This window comes from Lissotriton vulgaris, chromosome 10 (genome assembly GCF_964263255.1).
Source record: "Lissotriton vulgaris chromosome 10, aLisVul1.2, whole genome shotgun sequence".
Lineage (NCBI taxonomy): Eukaryota > Metazoa > Chordata > Amphibia > Caudata > Salamandridae > Lissotriton > Lissotriton vulgaris.
In genome coordinates, this window is record NC_141698.1 from 1025204767 (window position 1) to 1025224491 (window position 19725).

Consider the following 19725-nt stretch of genomic DNA (forward strand, 5'->3'; position numbering starts at 1 on the left):
TGGGGGACCAAGCACAGCCTGGGGGACCAAGAGCAACCAGGGGGACCAAGCACAGCCTGGGGGACCAAGAGCAACCAGGGGGACCAAGCACAGCCTGGGGGACCAAGCACAGCCTGGGGCACCATGCACAGCCTGGGGGACCAAGAGCAACCAGGGGGACCAAGCACAGCCTGGGGGACCAAGAGCAACCAGGGGGAGCACGCACAGCCTGGGGGACCAAGCACACCCTGGGGGACCAAGAGCAACCAGGGGGACCAAGCATAGCCTGGGGGACCAAGCACAGCCTGGGGGACCAAGCACAGACTGGGGGACCAAGCACAGCCTGGGGGACCAAGAGCAACCAGGGGGACCAAGCACAGCCTGGGAGACCAAGAGCAACCAAGGGGACCAAGCATAGCCTGGGGGACCAAGCACTGCCTGGGGGACCAAGCAGAGCCTGTGGGACCAAGCACAGCCTGGGGGACCAAGAGCAACCAGGGGGACCAAGCACCGCCTGGGGGACCAAGCACAGCCTGGGCGACCAAGAGCAACCAAGGGGACCAAGCACAGCCTGGGGGACCAAGCACAGCCTAGGGGACCAAGCACAGCCTGGGGGACCAAGAGCAACCAAGGGGACCAAGCACATCCTGGGGGACCAAGAGCAACCAGGGGGACCAAGCACAGCCTGGGGGACCAAGAGCAACCAGGGGGACCAAGCACAGCCCAGGGGACCAAGCACAGCCAGGGGGACCAAGCACAGCCTGGGGGACCAAGCACAACCTGGGGGACCAAGAGCAACCAGGGGGACCAAGCACAGCCTGGGGGACCAAGCACAGCCTGGGGGACCAAGCACAGCCTGGGGGACCAAGCACAGCCTCGGGGAACAAGCACAGCCTGGGGGACCAAGAGCAACCAGGGGGACCAAGCACAGCCTGGGGGACCAAGCACAGCCTGGGGGACCAAGAGCAACCAGGGGGACCAAGCACAGCCTGGGTGACCAAGAGCAACCAGAGGGACCAAGCACAGCCTGTGGGACCAAGCACAGCCTGGGGGACCAAGAGCAACCAGGGGGACCAAGCACAGCCTGGGGGACCAAGAGCAACCAGGGGGACCAAGCACAGCCTGGGGGACCAAGCACAGCCTGGGGGACCAAGCACAGCCTGGGGGACCAAGAGCAACCAAGGGGACCAAGCACAGCCTGGGGGACCAAGCACAGCCTCGGGGACCAAGCACAGCCTGGGGGACCAAGAGCAACCAGGGGGACCAAGCACAGCCTGGGGGACCAAGCACAGCCTGGGGGACCAAGAGCAACCAGGGGGACCAAGCACAGCCTGGGGGACCAAGCACAGCCTGGGGGACCAAGAGCAACCAAGGCGACCAAGCACAGCCTGGGGGACCAAGCACAGCCTGGGGGACTAAGCACAGCCTGGGGGACCAAGAGCAACCAGGGGGACCAAGCACAGCCTGGGGGACCAAGCACAGCAAGGGGGACCAAGCACAGCCTGGGGGACCAAGCACAGCCTGGGGGACCAAGAGCAACCAGGGGGACCAAGCACAGCCTGGGGGACCAAGCACAGCCTGGGGGACCAAGAGCAACCAAGGCGACCAAGCACAGCCTGGGGGACCAAGCACAGCCTGGGGGACTAAGCACAGCCTGGGGGACCAAGAGCAACCAGGGGGACCAAGCACAGCCTGGGGGACCAAGCACAGCAAGGGGGACCAAGCACAGCCTGGGGGACCAAGCTCAGCCTGGGGGAACAAGCAAAGCCTGGGGGACCAAGAGCAACCAGGGGGACCAAGCACAGCCTGGGGGACCAAGCACAGCCAGGGGGACCAAGAGCAACCAGGGGGACAAAGCACAGCCTGGGGGACCAAGCACCGGCAGGGGGACCAAGCACAGCCTGGGGGACCAAGCACAGCCTGGGGGACCAAGAGCAACCAGGGGGACCAAGCACTGCCTGGGGGACCAAGAGAAACCAGGGGGACCAAGCACAGCCTGGGGGACCAAGCACAGCCAGGGGGACCATGCCCAGCCTGGGGGACCAAGAGCAACCAGGGGGACCAAGCACAGCCTGGGGGACCAAGCACAGCCAGGGGGACCAAGCACAGCCTGGGGGACCAAGCACAGCCAGGGGGACCAAGCACAGCCTGGGGGACCAAGCACAGCCTGGGGGACCAAGAGCAACCAAGGGGACCAAGCACAGCCTGGGGGACCAAGCACAGCCTGGGGACCAAGCACAGCCTGGGGGACCAAGAGCAACCAGGGGGACCAAGCACTGCCTGGGGGACCAAGAGAAACCAGGGGGACTAAGCACAGCCTGGGGGACCAAGCACAGCCTGGGGGACCAAGAGCAACCAAGGGGACCAAGCACAGCCTGGGGGACCAAGAGCAACCAGGGGGACCAAGCCAGCCTGGGGGACCAAGAGCAACCAGGGGGACCAAGCACAGCCTGGGGGACCAAGCACAGCCTGGGGGACCAAGCACCACCTGGGGGACCAAGAGGAACCAGGGGGACCAAGCACAGCCTGGGGGACCAAGAGCAACCAGGGGGACCAAGCACAGCCTGGGGGACCAAGCACAGCCAGGGGGACCAAGCACAGCCTGGGGGACCAAGCACAGCCTGGGGGACCAAGCACAGCCTGGGGGACCAAGAGCAACCAGGGGGACCAAGCACAGCCTGGGGGACCAAGAGCAACCAGGGGGACCAAGCACAGCCTGGGGGACCAGGAGCAACCAAGGGGACCAAGCACAGCCTGGGGGACCAAGCACAGCCTGGGGGACCAAGCACAGCCTGGGGGACCAAGAGCAACCAGGGGGACCAAGCACAGCATGGGGGACCAAGCACAGCCTGTGGGACCAAGAGCAACCAGGGGGACCAAGCACAGCCTGGGGGACCAAGCACAGCCTGGGCGACCAAGAGCAACCAAGGGGACCAAGCACAGCCTGGGGGACCAAGAGCAACCAGGGGGACCAAGCACAGCCTAAGGGACCAAGCACAGCCTGGGGGACCAAGAGCAACCAGGGGGACCAAGCACAGCCTGGGGGACCAAGAGCAACCAGGGGGACCAAGCACAGCCTGGGGGACCAAGCACAGCCTGGGGGTCCAAGCACAGCCTGGGGGACCAAGAGCAACCAGGGGGACCAAGCACAGCCTGGGGGACCAAGAGCAACCAAGCACAGCCTGGGGGACAAAGCACAGCCTGGGGGACCAAGAGCAACCAGGGGGACCAAGCACAGCCTGGGGGACCAAGCACAGCATGGAGGACCAAGCACAGCCTGGGGGACCAATAGCAACCAGGGGGACCAAGCACAGCCTGGGGGACCAAGCACAGCCAGGGGGACCAAGCACAGCCTGGGGGACCAAGCACAGCCTGGGGGACCAAGAGCAACCAGGGGGACCAAGCACAGCCTGGGGGACCAAGCAGAGCCTGGGGGACCAAGAGCAACCAGGAGGACCAAGCACAGCCTGGGGGACCAAGAGCAACAAGGGGGACCAAGCACAGCCTGGGTGTCCAAGCACAGACTGGGGGACCAAGAACAGTCTGGGGGACCAAGCACAGCCAGGGGGACCAAGCACAGCCTGGGGGACCAAGCACAGCCTGGGGGACCAAGCACAGCCTGGGGGACCAAGAGCAACCAGGGGGACCAAGCACAGCCTGGGGGACCAAGCGCAACCTGGGGGACCAAGAGCAACCTGGGGGACCAAGCACAGCCTGGGGGACCAAGCACAGGCTGGGGGACCAAGAGCAACCAGGGGGACCAAGCACAGCCTGGGGGACCAAGAGCAACCAGGGGGACCAAGCACAGCCTGGGGGACCAAGCACAGCCTGGGGGACCAAGCACAGCCTGGGGGTTCAAGCACAGCCTGGGGGACCAAGAGCAACCAGGGGGACCAAGCACTGCCTGGGGGACCAAGAGAAACCAAGGGGACCAAGCACAGCCTGGGGGACCAAGCACAGACTGGGGGACCAAGAGCAACCAAGGGGACCAAGCACAGCCTGGGGGACCAAGAGCAACCAAGGGGACCAAGCACAGCCTGGGGGACCAAGCACAGCCTGGGGGACCAAGAGCAACCAGGGGGACCAAGCACTGCCTGGGGGACCAAGAGAAACCAGGGGGACCAAGCACAGCCTGGGGGACCAAGCACAGCCAGGGGGACCAAGCACAGCCTGGGGGACCAAGCACAGCCTGGGGGACCAAGAGCAACCAGGGGGACCAAGCACAGCCTGGGGGACCAAGCACAGCCAGGGGGACCAAGCACAGCTGGGGGACCAAGCACAGCCAGGGGGATGAAGCACAGCCTGGGGGACCAAGCACAGCGTGGGGGACCAAGAGCAACCAAGGGGACCAAGCACAGCCTGGGGGACCAAGAGCAACCAAGGGGACCAAGCACAGCCTGGGGGACCAAGAGCAACCAAGGGGACCAAGCACAGCCTGGGGGACCAAGCACAGCCTGGGGGACCAAGAGCAACTAGGGGGACCAAGCACAGCCTGGGGGACCAAGAGCAACCAGGGGGACCAAGCACAGCCTGGGGGACCAAGCACAGCCTGGGGGACCAAGAGCAACCAGGGGGACCAAGCACAGCCTGGGGGACCAAGAGCAACCAGGGGGACCAAGCACAGCCTGGGGGACCAAGCACAGCCTGGGGGACCAAGAGCAACCAGGGGGACCAAGCACAGCCTGGGGGACCAAGCACAGCCTAGGGGACCAAACACAGCCTGCGGGACCAAGAGCAACCAGGGGGACCAAGCACAGCCTGGGGGACCAAGCACAGCCAGGGGGACCAAGCACAGCCTGGGGGACCAAGCACAGCCTGGGGGACCAAGAGCAACCAAGGGGATCAAGCACAGCCTGGGGGACCAAGAGCAACCAGGGGGACCAAGCACTGCCTGGGGGACCAAGCACAGCCTGGGGGACCAAGCACAGCCTGGGGGACCAAGAGCAACCAGGGGGACCAAGCACAGCCTTGGGGACCAAGCGCAGCCTGGGGGACCAAGAGCAACCAGGGGGACCAAGCACAGCCTGGGGGACCAAGCACAGCCTGGGGGACCAAGAGCAACCAGGGGGACCAAGCACAGCCTGAGGGACCAAGCACAGCCTGGGGGACCAAGCACAGCCTGGGGGACCAAGCACAGCCAGGGGGACCAAGAGCAACCAAGGGGACCAAGCACAGCCTGGGGGACCAAGAGCAACCAGGGGGACCAAGCACAGCCTGGGGGACCAAGCACAGTCTGGGGGACCAAGCACCGCCTGGGGGACCAAGCACAGCCTGGGAGACCAAGCACAGCCTGGGGGACCAAGTGCAACCAAGGGGACCAAGCACAGCCTGGGGGACCAAGAGCAACCAGGGGGACCAAGCACAGCCTGGGGGACCAAGTGCATCCAAGGGGACCAAGCACAGCCTGGGGGACCACGCACAGCCTGGGGCACCAAGAGCAACCAGGGGGACCAAGCACAGCCAGGGGGACCAACCACCGCCTGGGGGACCAAGAACAGCCTGGGGGACCAAGCACAGCCTGGGGGACCAAGCACAGCCTGGGGGACCAAGAGCAACCAGGGGGACCAAGCACAGCCTGGGGGACCAAGCACAGCCTGGAGGACCAAGCACAGCCTGGGGGACCAAGAGCAACCAAGGGGACCAAGCACAGCCTGGGGGACCAAGAGCAACCAGGGGGACCAAGCACAGCCTGGGGGACCAAACACAGCCTGGGGGACCAAGCACAGCCTGGGGGACCAAGAGCATCCAAGGGGACCAAGCACAGCCTGGGGGACCACGCACAGCCTGGGGCACCAAGAGCAACCAGGGGGGCCAAGCACAGCCAGGGGGACCAAGCACAGTCTGGGGGACCAAGCACAGCCTGGGGGACCAAGAGCAACCAAGGGGACCAAGCACAGCCAGGGGGACCAAGCACAGCCCTGGGGGACCAAGCACAGCCTGGGGGTCCAAGCACAGCCTGGGGGACCAAGAGCAACCAGGGGGACCAATCACAGCCTGGGGGACCAAGCACAGCCAGGGGGACCAAGCACAGCCTGGGGGACCAAGAGCAACTTGGGGGACCAAGCACAGCCTGGGGGACCAAGCACAGCCAGGGGGACCAAGCACAGCCTGGGGGACCAAGCACAGCCTGGGGGACCAAGAGCATCCAGGGGGACCAAGCACATCCTGGGGGACCAAGCACAGCCAGGGGGACCAAGCACAGCCTGGGGGACCAAGAGCAACTTGGGGGACCAAGCACAGCCTGGGGGACCAAGCACAGCCAGGGGGACCAAGCACAGCCTGGGGGACCAAGCACAGCCTGGGGGACCAAGAGCATCCAGGGGGACCAAGCACATCCTGGGGGACCAAGCACAGCCAGGGGGACCAAGCACAGCCTGGGGAACCAAGCACAGCCTGGGGGACCAAGAGCAACCAAGGGGACCAAGCACAGCCTGGGGGACTAAGCACAGCCTGGGGGACTAAGCACAGCCTGGGGGACCAAGAGCAACCAAGGGGACCAAGCACAGCCTGGGGGACCAAGAGCAACCAGGGGGACCAAGCACAGCCTGGGGGACCAAGCACAGCCTGGGGGACCAAGAGCAACCAAGGGGACCAAGCACAGCCTGGGGGACCAAGAGCAACCAAGGGGACCAAGCACAGCCTGGGGGACCAAGCACAGCCTGGGGGACCAAGAGCAACCAGGGGGACCAAGCACAGCCTGGGGGACCAAGAGCAACCAGGGGGACCAAGCACAGCCTGGGGGACCAAGCACAGCCTGGGGCACCATGCACAGCCTGGGGGACCAAGAGCAACCAGGGGGACCAAGCACAGCCTGGGGGACCAAGAGCAACCAGGGGGAGCACGCACAGCCTGGGGGACCAAGCACACCCTGGGGGACCAAGAGCAACCAGGGGGACCAAGCATAGCCTGGGGGACCAAGCACAGCCTGGGGGACCAAGCACAGACTGGGGGACCAAGCACAGCCTGGGGGACCAAGAGCAACCAGGGGGACCAAGCACAGCCTGGGAGACCAAGAGCAACCAAGGGGACCAAGCATAGCCTGGGGGACCAAGCACTGCCTGGGGGACCAAGCAGAGCCTGTGGGACCAAGCACAGCCTGGGGGACCAAGAGCAACCAGGGGGACCAAGCACCGCCTGGGGGACCAAGCACAGCCTGGGCGACCAAGAGCAACCAAGGGGACCAAGCACAGCCTGGGGGACCAAGCACAGCCTAGGGGACCAAGCACAGCCTGGGGGACCAAGAGCAACCAAGGGGACCAAGCACATCCTGGGGGACCAAGAGCAACCAGGGGGACCAAGCACAGCCTGGGGGACCAAGAGCAACCAGGGGGACCAAGCACAGCCCAGGGGACCAAGCACAGCCAGGGGGACCAAGCACAGCCTGGGGGACCAAGCACAACCTGGGGGACCAAGAGCAACCAGGGGGACCAAGCACAGCCTGGGGGACCAAGCACAGCCTGGGGGACCAAGCACAGCCTGGGGGACCAAGCACAGCCTCGGGGAACAAGCACAGCCTGGGGGACCAAGAGCAACCAGGGGGACCAAGCACAGCCTGGGGGACCAAGCACAGCCTGGGGGACCAAGAGCAACCAGGGGGACCAAGCACAGCCTGGGTGACCAAGAGCAACCAGAGGGACCAAGCACAGCCTGTGGGACCAAGCACAGCCTGGGGGACCAAGAGCAACCAGGGGGACCAAGCACAGCCTGGGGGACCAAGAGCAACCAGGGGGACCAAGCACAGCCTGGGGGACCAAGCACAGCCTGGGGGACCAAGCACAGCCTGGGGGACCAAGAGCAACCAAGGGGACCAAGCACAGCCTGGGGGACCAAGCACAGCCTCGGGGACCAAGCACAGCCTGGGGGACCAAGAGCAACCAGGGGGACCAAGCACAGCCTGGGGGACCAAGCACAGCCTGGGGGACCAAGAGCAACCAGGGGGACCAAGCACAGCCTGGGGGACCAAGCACAGCCTGGGGGACCAAGAGCAACCAAGGCGACCAAGCACAGCCTGGGGGACCAAGCACAGCCTGGGGGACTAAGCACAGCCTGGGGGACCAAGAGCAACCAGGGGGACCAAGCACAGCCTGGGGGACCAAGCACAGCAAGGGGGACCAAGCACAGCCTGGGGGACCAAGCACAGCCTGGGGGACCAAGAGCAACCAGGGGGACCAAGCACAGCCTGGGGGACCAAGCACAGCCTGGGGGACCAAGAGCAACCAAGGCGACCAAGCACAGCCTGGGGGACCAAGCACAGCCTGGGGGACTAAGCACAGCCTGGGGGACCAAGAGCAACCAGGGGGACCAAGCACAGCCTGGGGGACCAAGCACAGCAAGGGGGACCAAGCACAGCCTGGGGGACCAAGCTCAGCCTGGGGGAACAAGCAAAGCCTGGGGGACCAAGAGCAACCAGGGGGACCAAGCACAGCCTGGGGGACCAAGCACAGCCAGGGGGACCAAGAGCAACCAGGGGGACAAAGCACAGCCTGGGGGACCAAGCACCGGCAGGGGGACCAAGCACAGCCTGGGGGACCAAGCACAGCCTGGGGGACCAAGAGCAACCAGGGGGACCAAGCACTGCCAGGGGGACCAAGAGAAACCAGGGGGACCAAGCACAGCCCGGGGGACCAAGCACAGCCAGGGGGACCATGCCCAGCCTGGGGGACCAAGAGCAACCAGGGGGACCAAGCACAGCCTGGGGGACCAAGCACAGCCAGGGGGACCAAGCACAGCCTGGGGGACCAAGCACAGCCAGGGGGACCAAGCACAGCCTGGGGGACCAAGAGCAACCAAGGGGACCAAGCACAGCCTGGGGGACCAAGCACAGCCTGGGGACCAAGCACAGCCTGGGGGACCAAGAGCAACCAGGGGGACCAAGCACTGCCTGGGGGACCAAGAGAAACCAGGGGGACTAAGCACAGCCTGGGGGACCAAGCACAGCCTGGGGGACCAAGAGCAACCAAGGGGACCAAGCACAGCCTGGGGGACCAAGAGCAACCAGGGGGACCAAGCCAGCCTGGGGGACCAAGAGCAACCAGGGGGACCAAGCACAGCCTGGGGGACCAAGCACACCCTGGGGGACCAAGCACCACCTGGGGGACCAAGAGGAACCAGGGGGACCAAGCACAGCCTGGGGGACCAAGAGCAACCAGGGGGACCAAGCACAGCCTGGGGGACCAAGCACAGCCAGGGGGACCAAGCACAGCCTGGGGGACCAAGCACAGCCTGGGGGACCAAGCACAGCCTGGGGGACCAAGAGCAACCAGGGGGACCAAGCACAGCCTGGGGGACCAAGCACAGCCTGGGGGACCAAGAGCAACCAGGGGGACCAAGCACAGCCTGGGGGACCAGGAGCAACCAAGGGGACCAAGCACAGCCTGGGGGACCAAGCACAGCCTGGGGGACCAAGCACAGCCTGGGGGACCAAGAGCAACCAGGGGGACCAAGCACAGCATGGGGGACCAAGCACAGCCTGTGGGACCAAGAGCAACCAGGGGGACCAAGCACAGCCTGGGGGACCAAGCACAGCCTGGGCGACCAAGAGCAACCAAGGGGACCAAGCACAGCCTGGGGGACCAAGAGCAACCAGGGGGACCAAGCACAGCCTAAGGGACCAAGCACAGCCTGGGGGACCAAGAGCAACCAGGGGGACCAAGCACAGCCTGGGGGACCAAGAGCAACCAGGGGGACCAAGCACAGCCTGGGGGACCAAGCACAGCCTGGGGGTCCAAGCACAGCCTGGGGGACCAAGAGCAACCAGGGGGACCAAGCACAGCCTGGGGGACCAAGAGCAACCAAGCACAGCCTGGGGGACAAAGCACAGCCTGGGGGACCAAGAGCAACCAGGGGGACCAAGCACTGCCTAGGGGACCAAGAGAAACCAGGGGGACCAAGCACAGCCTGGGGGACCAAGCACAGCCAGGGGGACCAAGCACAGCCTGGGGGACCAAGAGCAACCAAGGGGACCAAGCACAGCCTGGGGGACCAAGAGCAACCAAGGGGACCAAGCACAGCCTGGGGGACCAAGCACAGCCTGGGGGACCAAGCACAGCCTGGGGGACCAAGAGCAACCAGGGGGACCAAGCACAGCCTGGGGGACCAAGAGCAACCAGGGGGACCAAGCACAGCCTGGGGGACCAAGCACAGCCTGGGGGTCCAAGCACAGCCTGGGGGACCAAGAGCAACCAGGGGGACCAAGCACTGCCTGGGGGACCAAGAGAAACCAAGGGGACCAAGCACAGCCTGGGGGACCAAGCACAGCCTGGGGGACCAAGCACAGCCTGGGGGACCAAGAGCAACCAAGGGGACCAAGCACAGCCTGGGGGACCAAGAGCAACCAAGGGGACCAAGCACAGCCTGGGGGACAAAGCACAGCCTGGGGGACCAAGAGCAACCAGGGGGACCAAGCACTGCCTAGGGGACCAAGAGAAACCAGGGGGACCAAGCACAGCCTGGGGGACCAAGCACAGCCAGGGGGACCAAGCACAGCCTGGGGGACCAAGCACAGCCTGGGGGACCAAGAGCAACCAGGGGGACCAAGCACAGCCTGGGGGACCAAGCAGAGCCTGGGGGACCAAGAGCAACCAGGAGGACCAAGCACAGCCTGGGGGACCAAGAGCAACAAGGGGGACCAAGCACAGCCTGGGTGTCCAAGCACAGACTGGGGGACCAAGAACAGTCTGGGGGACCAAGCACAGCCAGGGGGACCAAGCACAGCCTGGGGGACCAAGCACAGCCTGGGGGACCAAGCACAGCCTGGGGGACCAAGAGCAACCAGGGGGACCAAGCACAGCCTGGGGGACCAAGCGCAACCTGGGGGACCAAGAGCAACCTGGGGGACCAAGCACAGCCTGGGGGACCAAGCACAGGCTGGGGGACCAAGAGCAACCAGGGGGACCAAGCACAGCCTGGGGGACCAAGAGCAACCAGGGGGACCAAGCACAGCCTGGGGGACCAAGCACAGCCTGGGGGACCAAGCACAGCCTGGGGGTCCAAGCACAGCCTGGGGGACCAAGAGCAACCAGGGGGACCAAGCACTGCCTGGGGGACCAAGAGAAACCAAGGGGACCAAGCACAGCCTGGGGGACCAAGCACAGACTGGGGGACCAAGAGCAACCAAGGGGACCAAGCACAGCCTGGGGGACCAAGAGCAACCAAGGGGACCAAGCACAGCCTGGGGGACCAAGCACAGCCTGGGGGACCAAGAGCAACCAGGGGGACCAAGCACTGCCTGGGGGACCAAGAGAAACCAGGGGGACCAAGCACAGCCTGGGGGACCAAGCACAGCCAGGGGGACCAAGCACAGCCTGGGGGACCAAGCACAGCCTGGGGGACCAAGAGCAACCAGGGGGACCAAGCACAGCCTGGGGGACCAAGCACAGCCAGGGGGACCAAGCACAGCTGGGGGACCAAGCACAGCCAGGGGGATGAAGCACAGCCTGGGGGACCAAGCACAGCGTGGGGGACCAAGAGCAACCAAGGGGACCAAGCACAGCCTGGGGGACCAAGAGCAACCAAGGGGACCAAGCACAGCCTGGGGGACCAAGAGCAACCAAGGGGACCAAGCACAGCCTGGGGGACCAAGCACAGCCTGGGGGACCAAGAGCAACTAGGGGGACCAAGCACAGCCTGGGGGACCAAGAGCAACCAGGGGGACCAAGCACAGCCTGGGGGACCAAGCACAGCCTGGGGGACCAAGAGCAACCAGGGGGACCAAGCACAGCCTGGGGGACCAAGAGCAACCAGGGGGACCAAGCACAGCCTGGGGGACCAAGCACAGCCTGGGGGACCAAGAGCAACCAGGGGGACCAAGCACAGCCTGGGGGACCAAGCACAGCCTAGGGGACCAAACACAGCCTGCGGGACCAAGAGCAACCAGGGGGACCAAGCACAGCCTGGGGGACCAAGCACAGCCAGGGGGACCAAGCACAGCCTGGGGGACCAAGCACAGCCTGGGGGACCAAGAGCAACCAAGGGGATCAAGCACAGCCTGGGGGACCAAGAGCAACCAGGGGGACCAAGCACTGCCTGGGGGACCAAGCACAGCCTGGGGGACCAAGCACAGCCTGGGGGACCAAGAGCAACCAGGGGGACCAAGCACAGCCTTGGGGACCAAGCGCAGCCTGGGGGACCAAGAGCAACCAGGGGGACCAAGCACAGCCTGGGGGACCAAGCACAGCCTGGGGGACCAAGAGCAACCAGGGGGACCAAGCACAGCCTGGGGGACCAAGCACAGCCTGGGGGACCAAGCACAGCCTGGGGGACCAAGCACAGCCAGGGGGACCAAGAGCAACCAAGGGGACCAAGCACAGCCTGGGGGACCAAGAGCAACCAGGGGGACCAAGCACAGCCTGGGGGACCAAGCACAGTCTGGGGGACCAAGCACCGCCTGGGGGACCAAGCACAGCCTGGGAGACCAAGCACAGCCTGGGGGACCAAGTGCAACCAAGGGGACCAAGCACAGCCTGGGGGACCAAGAGCAACCAGGGGGACCAAGCACAGCCTGGGGGACCAAGTGCATCCAAGGGGACCAAGCACAGCCTGGGGGACCACGCACAGCCTGGGGCACCAAGAGCAACCAGGGGGACCAAGCACAGCCAGGGGGACCAACCACCGCCTGGGGGACCAAGAACAGCCTGGGGGACCAAGCACAGCCTGGGGGACCAAGCACAGCCTGGGGGACCAAGAGCAACCAGGGGGACCAAGCACAGCCTGGGGGACCAAGCACAGCCTGGAGGACCAAGCACAGCCTGGGGGACCAAGAGCAACCAAGGGGACCAAGCACAGCCTGGGGGACCAAGAGCAACCAGGGGGACCAAGCACAGCCTGGGGGACCAAACACAGCCTGGGGGACCAAGCACAGCCTGGGGGACCAAGAGCATCCAAGGGGACCAAGCACAGCCTGGGGGACCACGCACAGCCTGGGGCACCAAGAGCAACCAGGGGGGCCAAGCACAGCCAGGGGGACCAAGCACAGTCTGGGGGACCAAGCACAGCCTGGGGGACCAAGAGCAACCAAGGGGACCAAGCACAGCCAGGGGGACCAAGCACAGCCCTGGGGGACCAAGCACAGCCTGGGGGTCCAAGCACAGCCTGGGGGACCAAGAGCAACCAGGGGGACCAATCACAGCCTGGGGGACCAAGCACAGCCAGGGGGACCAAGCACAGCCTGGGGGACCAAGAGCAACTTGGGGGACCAAGCACAGCCTGGGGGACCAAGCACAGCCAGGGGGACCAAGCACAGCCTGGGGGACCAAGCACAGCCTGGGGGACCAAGAGCATCCAGGGGGACCAAGCACATCCTGGGGGACCAAGCACAGCCAGGGGGACCAAGCACAGCCTGGGGGACCAAGAGCAACTTGGGGGACCAAGCACAGCCTGGGGGACCAAGCACAGCCAGGGGGACCAAGCACAGCCTGGGGGACCAAGCACAGCCTGGGGGACCAAGAGCATCCAGGGGGACCAAGCACATCCTGGGGGACCAAGCACAGCCAGGGGGACCAAGCACAGCCTGGGGAACCAAGCACAGCCTGGGGGACCAAGAGCAACCAAGGGGACCAAGCACAGCCTGGGGGACTAAGCACAGCCTGGGGGACTAAGCACAGCCTGGGGGACCAAGAGCAACCAAGGGGACCAAGCACAGCCTGGGGGACCAAGAGCAACCAAGGGGACCAAGCACAGCCTGGGGGACCAAGCACAGCCTGGGGGACCAGGAGCAACCAGGGGGACCAAGCACTGCCTGGGGGACCAAGAGAAATCAGGGGGACTAAGCACAGCCTGGGGGACCAAGCACAGCCAGGGGGACCAAGCACAGCCTGGGGGACCAAGCACAGCCTGGGGGACCAAGAGCAACCAGGGGGACCAAGCACAGCCTGGGGGACCAAGCACAGCCAGGGGGACCAAGCACAGCCTGGGGGACCAAGCACAGCCAGGGGGACGAAGCACAGCCTGGGGGACCAAGCACAGCCTGGGGGACCAAGCACAGCCTGGGGGACCAAGAGCAACCAAGGGGACCAAGCACAGCCTGGGGGACCAAGCACAGCCTGGGGGACCAAGCACAGCCTGGGGGACCAAGAGCAACCAGGGGGACCAAGCACAGCCTGGGGGACCAAGAGCAACCAAGGGGACCAAGCACAGCCTGGGGGACCAAGCACAGCCTGGGGGACCAAGAGCAACCAAGGGGACCAAGCACAGCCTGGGGGACCAAGAGCAACCAAGGGGACCAAGCACAGCCTGGGGGACCAAGCACAGCCTGGGGGACCAAGAGCAACCAGGGGGACCAAGCACAGCCTGGGGGACCAAGAGCAACCAGGGGGACAAAGCACAGCCTGGGGGACCAAGCACAGCCTGGGGCACCATGCACAGCCTGGGGGACCAAGAGCAACCAGGGGGACCAAGCACAGCCTGGGGGACCAAGAGCAACCAGGGGGACCACGCACAGCCTGGGGGACCAAGCACAGCCTGGGGGACCAAGAGCAACCAGGGGGACCAAGCATAGCCTGGGGGACCAAGCACAGCCTGGGGGACCAAGCACAGACTGGGGGACCAAGCACAGCCTGGGGGACCAAGAGCAACCAGGGGGACCAAGCACAGCCTGGGAGACCAAGAGCAACCAAGGGGACCAAGCACAGCCTGGGGGACCAAGCACTGCCTGGGGGACCAAGCAGAGCCTGGGGGACCAAGCACAGCCTGGGGGACCAAGAGCAACCAGGGGGACCAAGCACCGCCTGGGGAACCAAGCACAGCCTGGGCGACCAAGAGCAACCAAGGGGACCAAGCACAGCCTGGGGGACCAAGCACAGCCTAGGGGACCAAGCACAGCCTGGGGGACCAAGAGCAACCAAGGGGACCAAGCACAGCCTGGGGGACCAAGAGCAACCAGGGGGACCAAGCACAGCCTGGGGGACCAAGAGCAACCAGGGGGACCAAGCACAGCCCAGGGGACCAAGCACAGCCAGGGGGACCAAGCACAGCCTGGGGGACCAAGCACAACCTGGGGGACCAAGAGCAACCAGGGGGACCAAGCACAGCCTGGGGGACCAAGCACAGCCTCGGGGACCAAGCACAGCCTGGGGGACCAAGAGCAACCAGGGGGACCAAGCACAGCCTGGGGGACCAAGCACAGCCTGGGGGACCAAGAGCAACCAGGGGGACCAAGCACAGCCTGGGTGACCAAGAGCAACCAGAGGGACCAAGCACAGCCTGTGGGACCAAGCACAGCCTGGGGGACCAAGAGCAACCAGGGGGACCAAGCACAGCCTGGGGGACCAAGCACAGCCAGGGGGACCAAGCACAGCCTGGGGGACCAAGCACAGCCAGGGGGACCAAGCACAGCCTGGGGGACCAAGCACAGCCTGGGGGACCAAGAGCAACCAGGGGGACCAAGCACAGCCTGGGGGACCAAGCACAGCCAGGGGGACCAAGCACAGCCTGGGGGACCAAGCACAGCCAGGGGGACGAAGCACAGCCTGGGGGACCAAGCACAGCCTGGGGGACCAAGCACAGCCTGGGGGACCAAGAGCAACCAAGGGGACCAAGCACAGCCTGGGGGACCAAGCACAGCCTGGGGGACCAAGCACAGCCTGGGGGACCAAGAGCAACCAGGGGGACCAAGCACAGCCTGGGGGACCAAGAGCAACCAAAGGGACCAAGCACAGCCTGGGGGACCAAGCACAGCCTGGGGGACCAAGAGCAAACAAGGGGACCAAGCACAGCCTGGGGGACCAAGAGCAACCAAGGGGACCAAGCACAGCCTGGGGGACCAAGCACAGCCTGGGGGACCAAGAGCAACCAGGGGGACCAAGCACAGCCTGGGGGACCAAGAGCAACCAGGGGGACCAAGCACAGCCTGGGGGACCAAGCACAGCCTGGGGCACCATGCACAGCCTGGGGGACCAAGAGCAACCAGGGGGACCAAGCACAGCCTGGGGGACCAAGAGCAACCAGGGGGAGCACGCACAGCCTGGGGGACCAAGCACACCCTGGGGGACCAAGAGCAACCAGGGGGACCAAGCATAGCCTGGGGGACCAAGCACAGCCTGGGGGACCAAGCACAGACTGGGGGACCAAGCACAGCCTGGGGGACCAAGAGCAACCAGGGGGACCAAGCACAGCCTGGGAGACCAAGAGCAACCAAGGGGACCAAGCATAGCCTGGGGGACCAAGCACTGCCTGGGGGACCAAGCAGAGCCTGGGGGACCAAGCACAGCCTGGGGGACCAAGAGCAACCAGGGGGACCAAGCACCGCCTGGGGGACCAAGCACAGCCTGGGCGACCAAGAGCAACCAAGGGGACCAAGCACAGCCTGGGGGACCAAGCACAGCCTAGGGGACCAAGCACAGCCTGGGGGACCAAGAGCAACCAAGGGGACCAAGCACAGCCTGGGGGACCAAGAGCAACCAGGGGGACCAAGCACAGCCTGGGGGACCAAGAGCAACCAGGGGGACCAAGCACAGCCCAGGGGACCAAGCACAGCCAGGGGGACCAAGCACAGCCTGGGGGACCAAGCACAACCTGGGGGACCAAGAGCAACCAGGGGGACCAAGCACAGCCTGGGGGACCAAGCACAGCCTGGGGGACCAAGCACAGCCTGGGGGACCAAGCACAGCCTCGGGGACCAAGCACAGCCTGGGGGACCAAGAGCAACCAGGGGGACCAAGCACAGCCTGGGGGACCAAGCACAGCCTGGGGGACCAAGAGCAACCAGGGGGACCAAGCACAGCCTGGGTGACCAAGAGCAACCAGAGGGACCAAGCACAGCCTGTGGGACCAAGCACAGCCTGGGGGACCAAGAGCAACCAGGGGGACCAAGCACAGCCTGGGGGACCAAGAGCAACCAGGGGGACCAAGCACAGCCTGGGGGACCAAGCACAGCCTGGGGGACCAAGAGCAACCAAGGGGACCAAGCACAGCCTGGGGGACCAAGCACAGCCTCGGGGACCAAGCACAGCCTGGGGGACCAAGAGCAACCAGGGGGACCAAGCACAGCCTGGGGGACCAAGCACAGCCTGGGGGACCAAGAGCAACCAGGGGGACCAAGCACAGCCTGGGGGACCAAGCACAGCCTGGGGGACCAAGAGCAACCAAGGCGACCAAGCACAGCCTGGGGGACCAAGCACAGCCTGGGGGACTAAGCACAGCCTGGGGGACCAAGAGCAACCAGGGGGACCAAGCACAGCCTGGGGGACCAAGCACAGCAAGGGGGACCAAGCACAGCCTGGGGGACCAAGCACAGCCTGGGGGACCAAGAGCAACCAGGGGGACCAAGCACAGCCTGGGGGACCAAGCACAGCCTGGGGGACCAAGAGCAACCGGGGGGACCAAGCACAGCCTGGGGGACCAAGAGCAACCAGGGGGACCAAGCACAGCCTGGGGGACCAAGCACAGCCTGGGGGACCAAGCACAGCCTGGGGGACCAAGAGCAACCAGGGGGACCAAGCACAGCCTGGGGGACCAAGCACAGCCTGGGGGACCAAGCACAGTCTGGGGGACCAAGTACAGCCAGGGGGACCAAGCACAGCCTGGGGGACCAAGCACAGCCTGGGGGACCAAGAACAACCAGGGGGACCAAGCACAGCCTGGGGGACCAAGCAAAGCCTGGGGGACCAAGCACAGCCTTGGGGACCAAGAGCAACCAGGGGGACCAAGCACAACCTGGGGGACCAAGCACAGCCTGGGGGACCAAGCTCAGCCTGGGGGAACAAGCAAAGCCTGGGGGACCAAGAGCAACCAGGGGGACCAAGCACAGCCTGGGGGACCAAGCACAGCCAGGGGGACCAAGAGCAACCAGGGGGACAAAGCACAGCCTGGGGGACCAAGCACCGGCAGGGGGACCAAGCACAGCCTGGGGGACCAAGCACAGCCTGAGGGACCAAGAGCAACCAGGGGGACCAAGCACTGCCTGGGGGACCAAGAGAAACCAGGGGGACCAAGCACAGCCCGGGGGACCAAGCACAGCCAGGGGGACCATGCACAGCCTGGGGGACCAAGAGCAACCAGGGGGACCAAGCACAGCCTGGGGGACCAAGCACAGCCAGGGGGACCAAGCACAGCCTGGGGGACCAAGCACAGCCAGGGGGACCAAGCACAGCCTGGGGGACCAAGCACAGCCTGGGGACCAAGCACAGCCTGGGGGACCAAGAGCAACCAGGGGGACCAAGCACTGCCTGGGGGACCAAGAGAAACCAGGGGGACTAAGCACAGCCTGGGGGACCAAGCACAGCCTGGGGGACCAAGAGCAACCAAGGGGACCAAGCACAGCCTGGGGGACCAAGAGCAACCAGGGGGACCAAGCCAGCCTGGGGGACCAAGAGCAACCAGGGGGACCAAGCACAGCCTGGGGGACCAAGCACAGCCTGGGGGACCAAGCACCACCTGGGGGACCAAGAGGAACCAGGGGGACCAAGCACAGCCTGGGGGACCAAGAGCAACCAGGGGGACCAAGCACAGCCTGGGGGACCAAGCACAGCCAGGGGGACCAAGCACAGCCTGGGGGACCAAGCACAGCTTGGGGGACCAAGCACAGCCTGGGGGACCAAGAGCAACCAGGGGGACCAAGCACAGCCTGGGGGACCAAGCACAGCCTGGGGGACCAAGAGCAACCAGGGGGACCAAGCACAGCCTGGGGGACCAGGAGCAACCAAGGGGACCAAGCACAGCCTGGGGGACCAAGCACAGCCTGGGGGACCAAGCACAGCCTGGGGGACCAAGAGCAACCAGGGGGACCAAGCACAGCATGGGGGACCAAGCACAGCCTGTGGGACCAAGAGCAACCAGGGGGACCAAGCACAGCCTGGGGGACCAAGCACAGCCTGGGCGACCAAGAGCAACCAAGGGGACCAAGCACAGCCTGGGGGACCAAGAGCAACCAGGGGGACCAAGCACAGCCTAAGGGACCAAGCACAGCCTGGGGGACCAAGAGCAACCAGGGGGACCAAGCACAGCCTGGGGGACCAAGAGCAACCAGGGGGACCAAGCACAGCCTGGAGGACCAAGCACAGCCTGGGGGACCAAGCACAGCCTGGGGGACCAAGCAAAGCCTGGGGGACCAAGAGCAACCAGGGGGACCAAGCACAGCCTGGGGGACCAAGCACAGCCAGGGGGACCAAGCACAGCCTGGGGGACCAAGCACAGCCTGGGGGACCAAGAGCAACCAAGGGGACCAAGCACAGCCTGGGGGACCAAGAGCAACCAGGGGGACAAAGCACAGCCTGGGGGACCAAGCACTGCCTGGGGGACCAAGCACAGCCTGGGGGACCAAGAGCAAACAGGTGGACCAAACACAGCCTGGGGGACCAAGAGCAACCAGGGGGACCAAGCACAGCCTGGGGGACCAAGCACAGCCTGGGGGACCAAGAGCAACCAGGGGGACCAAGCACAGCCTGGGGGACCAAGCACAGCTTGGGGGACTAAGAGCAACCAGGGGGACCAAGCACAGCCTGGGGGACCAAGAGCAACCAGGGGGACCAAGCACAGCCTGGGGGACCAAGCACAGCTTGGGGGACTAAGAGCAACCAGGGGGACCAAGCACAGCCTGGGGGACCAAGAGCAACCAGGGGGACCAAGCACAGCCTGGGGGACCAAGAGCAACCAAGGGGACCAAGCACAGCCTGGGGGACCAAGAGCAACCAGGGGGACCAAGCACAGCCTGGGGGACCAAGAGCAACCAGGGGGACCAAGCACAGCCTCGGGGACCAAGAGCAACCAAGGGGACCAAGCACAGCCTGGGGGACCAAGAGCAACCAGGGGGAC